Source organism: Arachis stenosperma, chromosome 6 (assembly GCF_014773155.1).
Source record: "Arachis stenosperma cultivar V10309 chromosome 6, arast.V10309.gnm1.PFL2, whole genome shotgun sequence".
Classification (NCBI taxonomy): Eukaryota; Viridiplantae; Streptophyta; class Magnoliopsida; order Fabales; family Fabaceae; genus Arachis; species Arachis stenosperma.
In genome coordinates this window covers 98,720,594-98,725,812 of record NC_080382.1, presented here as the reverse complement: position 1 = coordinate 98,725,812, position 5,219 = coordinate 98,720,594, and positions in this window count along the sequence as shown.

Below are 5,219 nucleotides of genomic sequence, written 5' to 3'. Positions count from 1 at the left end.
GGCTACCTCCCATCCTCTCAGTGAAAACGTTCCTATGCTCTGTCACAGCACGGCTAATCATCTGTCGGTTCTCAATCAGGTTGGAATAGAATCCCTTGATTCTTTTGCGTCTGTCACTAACGCCCAGCCCTCAGAAGTTTGAAGCACGTCACAGTCATTCAATCCTGGAATCCTACTTGGAATACCACAGACAAGGTTTAGACTTTCCGGATTCTCATGAATGCCGCCATCAATCCAGCTTATACCACGAAGATTCTGATTAGGGAAGCTAAGAGACATTCATTCAATCTGATGTAGAACGGAGGTGGTTGTCAGGCACACGTTCATGGGTTGAGGAAGGTGATGAGTGTCACGGATCATCACCTTCTTCACAATTGAGCACGAATAAACATCTTAGATAAGAACAAGCGTGTTTGAATGGAAAACAAAGGAATTGTATTAAATCATCGAGACGCTGCAGAGCTCCTCACCCCCAACAATGGAGTTTAGAGACTCATGCCGTCAAAAGTATGTAATTCAGATCTGAAAATGTCATGAGGTACAGAAAATGTCTGTAAAAGTTGTTTAAATAGTAAACTAGTAACCTAGGTTTACAGAAAATGAATAAACTAAGATAATTGGTGCAGAAATCCACTTCTGGGGCCCACTTGGTGTGTGCTGGGGCTGAGACTAAAGCTTTCCACGTGTAAAGACCTTTCTTGGCGTCAAACTCCAGGTTATGACGTGTTTTGGGCGTTCAACTCCGGATCATGACGTTTTTCTGGCGTTTAACTCCAGACAGCAGCATGAACTTGGCGTTTAACGCCAAGTTACGTCGTCTATCCTTGCGCAAAGTATGGACTATTATATATTGCTGGAAAGCTCTGGATGTCTACTTTCCAACGCCGTTGAGAGCGCGCCAATTGGACTCCTGTAGCTCCAGAAAATCCATTTCGAGTGCAGGGAGGTCAGGATCCAACAGCATCAGCAGTCCTTTTTCAGCCTAAGTCAGATTTTTGCTCAACTCCCTCAATTTCAGCCAGAAAATACCTGAAATCACAGAAAAACACACAAACTCATAGTAAAGTCCAGAAATATGATTTTTGCCTAAAAACTAATATTATTTTACTAAAAACTAACTGAAACATGCTAAAATCTACATGAAATTACCCCCAAAAAGCGTATAAAATATCCGCTCATCACAACACCAAACTTAAACTGTTGCTTGTCCTCAAGCAACTAGATGAATAAAATAAGTTCTAACAGAAATTAAGAAGTAATAATATTTTAGAGTTTTAAATGAAGCTCAGATTCTTATTAGATGAGCGGGGCTTGTAGCTTTTTTGTTTCTGAACAGTTTTGGCATCTCCCTGTATCTTTTAAATTTCAGAATGATTGGCATCCTTAGGAACTCAGAATTCAGATAGTATCATTGACTCTCCTAGTGTAGTATGTTGATTCTTGAACACAGTTATTTTATGAGTCTTGGCTGTGGCCCTAAGCACTTTGTTTTCCAGTATTACCACCGGATACAAAAATGCCACAGACACATAACTGGGTGAACCTTTTCAGATTGTGACTCAGCTTTGCTAGAGTCCCCAATTAGTGGTGTCCAGAGCTCTTAAGCACACTCTTTTGCTTTGGATCACGACTTTAATCACTCAGTCTCAAGCTTTTCACTTGGACCTTCATGACACAAGCACATAGTTAGGGACAGCTTGATTTAGTCGCTTAGGCCTGGATTTTATTTCCTTGGGCCCTCCTATCCATAGATGCTCAAAGCCTTGGATCCTTTTTACTCTTGGCTAGTGCTCATGGCTTGTGAATATCTTTCTCTTTTTTTTTTTTTTTTGAACTGCTTTTTCTTGCTTCAAGAATCAATTTCATGATTTTTCAGATCATCAATGATATTTTTCGTGTTCCTCATCCTTTCAGGACCCAATATTCATCAAATTCAAAGTACATATTATGCACTGTTCAAGCATTCATTCAGAGAACAAAAAGTATTGCCACCACATATAATTAATTATAAATTTTCTTATTAAGAACTCGAAAAATATAGATTACTTCTTTATTCTAAAATAAAATCTACTACTTTATTCATGCCTGATGATGATGAGAAAAATAAACTATAGCTTAATTGGAAATAAAATCAAAATAGACATACTAATTACTACTAAATATTTCCTAAGGTGAATTTCAATAAAAAAAACGCTATCACTAAATTAAAGCAGGAAAATTGGAACTCAGCAACCTGTTGTTTTGAGTAGTAGATGTTCTTTTAATCTGTGGAGCACTTTTCAGGGATTAATTTTTGGCGCTTCAGCTCCCTTAGATCACGCCCTTGCTCCTCCTGTTCCTTGAGCAGTTTGCAAATCATGCTACTTTGATTATTCTGTTCTTCCTTTATTTGATCCATAGCTTCTTGCAATCTGGAAATAGAAGCCTCAAGATGTTCCCAATATTCGAATTGGGGCAGTTCTGGGAGGGCTTCTTGTGCTCTCCTCTTGGTTGAATTATCTTGTTGCTGTTGTCTGACCATTGATATTCCAATAATGGGCTTTTCAATTAGGATATATTCAGTTATTCCCATCTTCACTCCAGCATCTTTGCAGAGCATAGAGATTAAGCTTGGATAGGCCAATCTGGCGTCCTTAGAGTTCCTGTTTGCTACTTTGTATAGCTCACATGAGATCAGCTGATGGACTTCTACCTCTTTTCCCAACATGATGCAGTGAATCATGACAGCTCTTTTGATGGTTACTTCAGAACGGTTGCTGGTGGGCAATATGGAACGCCCTACGAAATCTAGCCAGCCTCTGGCTACTGGTTTTAGATCCTCCCTTTTTAGTTGAACTGGGACGCCAGTTGTGCTGGTAGTCCACTTGGCTCCAGGGATGCATATATCCTCCAGAATCTTGTCCAACCCTTTATTGACCCTCATCATTCTCCTATTAAAGGAGTCTGGGTCATCTTTCAGTTGAGGAATCTTGAATATCTCCCTGATCTTGTCAGAATTAGTATGAATGATCTTTCCTCTGACTAAGGTCTGATGGTCAAAGAGAGCAGCTCCAATTAGTCTTTGCCTGTCTGTCTGCCATAGATTAGCATAGAACTCTTGAACCATGTTTCTTCCCACTTTTGTTTCAGGATTGGCCAGAATTTCCCAATGCCTGTTTCGGATTCGCTCTTGGATCTCCAGATATTCATCTTCTTTCAGATCAAATCTGACTTCCGGGATCACTGATCTGTGACTCATTATCTTGTAGTAATGGTCTGCATGTTCTTTAGTTAAGAACTTCCCTTGATTCCAAAGTGGCTTTGGAGTACTTTCTTTCTTGCCTTTTGGGTTGGGTTGTTTCCCTTTAGGAGCCATGATCAAGAGACACAATAGTTTTTGTGATCACGGGTAAAACACACCAAACTTAGAGCTTTGCTTGTCCTCAAGCAAAAAGAGAAGAAAGAAGAAGGATAGGAGGAGAGCAGTGTGGAATGGTGATGGTGAGGAGGGCGCCGAACACAAGATATAGGGAGGGGGTGGGAAATTTTCGAAAAATAAGAGAGAGATAAGATAGAAGATATGATTTTTAAAAGATATGATCAGAAAAAGATATAATTTAAAAACAAAGATATGAATAATAATTTAAAAGATAAAATTTTAAATTTACTTTTGAAAAAGATTTTAAAAGAAATAATTAAGTTTTGAAAACAAATTTGAAAAGATGATGGATTGAATTTGAAAGCCATTTGTTTTTTTGGGTTAAGATATATCTAAAACATTTGTAAAATTGGATTTTAGAAATTAGGATCAAAACTTTTGGAATTGAAAATAATAATTTGGAATATGTTTATGCAAGAAATCATGAATTGAAACATAAAAATTTTGAAAAAATATGAAGAAAAACGAAATTGTACCTCCTCCCACCATCTTGGCGTTAAACGCCCACATGATGCATGGTTTGGGCGTTTAACGCCCACATGTTGCTTCTCCTGGGCGTTCAACGCCCATGTGATGCTTCTTTCTGGCGTTGAACGCCAGGAAGTCCTTCTTTACTGGGCGTTTTTCTAAACGCCCAGAATGCTAGCAGATTGGCGTTAAACGCCCAGAAGGTGCATCTTTCTGGCGTTTAACGCCCAGAAGATTCTCCTTTCTGGCGTTTAACGCCCAGATAGCTACCCTTACTGGCGTTAAACGCCCAGTGGGTGCTTCTTTTGGGCGTTTAACGCCCACAGTATTTCTTACTGGCTTTTTCACGCCAGTGAGCTTCCAAATTTCCCTGTAACTCTGTGACTTCAACCAATTGCTAATTCACCTTTGAAGATACTTGGACTTAAACCTGTAAAGAAAAGAAAATTTATTTAATTAGTAAATAAACTTTGTAAATGGCTGGGTTGCCTCCCAGCAAGCGCTTCTTTAATGTCCTTAGCTGGACTGTCACTGATCTTCAATGTAATCTCAGTCTTGAGCATTCTTGCTCGAGATTATCTTCAAGATAGTGTTTAACTCTTTGTCCATTGACAATGAACTTTTTGTTAGAGTCACTATCCTGAAGTTCTATGTATCCATATGGTGATACACTTGTGATTACATATGGACCTCTCCACCGGGATTTTAACTTCCCAGGGAATAATCTGAGCCTAGAGTTGAATAGCAGAACTTTCTGTCCTGGTTTAAAGACTCTGGATGACAATTTCTTATCATGCCATCTTTTTGCTTTTTCCTTGTAAATTTTCGCATTTTCAAAAGCATTGAGTCTAAATTCCTCTAGCTCATTTAACTGGAGCAATCGTTTTTCTCCAGCTAACTTGGCATCAAGGTTTAGGAATCTGGTTGCCCAGTAGGCCTTGTGTTCCAGTTCCACTGGCAAGTGACATGCCTTTCCATACACAAGCTGGTATGGAGAGGTCCCTATAGGGGTCTTAAATGCTGTTCTGTATGCCCACAGAGCATCATCCAAGCTTCTTGCCCAATCCTTTCTACGGTTAATTACAGTCCGTTCTAGGATTCTTTTAAGTTCTCTATTTGAGACTTCAGCCTGTCCATTAGTTTGTGGGTGATATGGAGTAGCCACCCTGTGGTTGACTCCATAACGTACTAGAGCAGAGTAGAGCTGTTTATTACAGAAATGAGTGCCCCCATCACTGATTAACACTCTAGGGATGCCAAATCTGCTGAAGATATGTTTCTGGAGGAATTTTAACACTGTTTTAGTGTCATTAGTGGGTGTTGCAATAGCCTC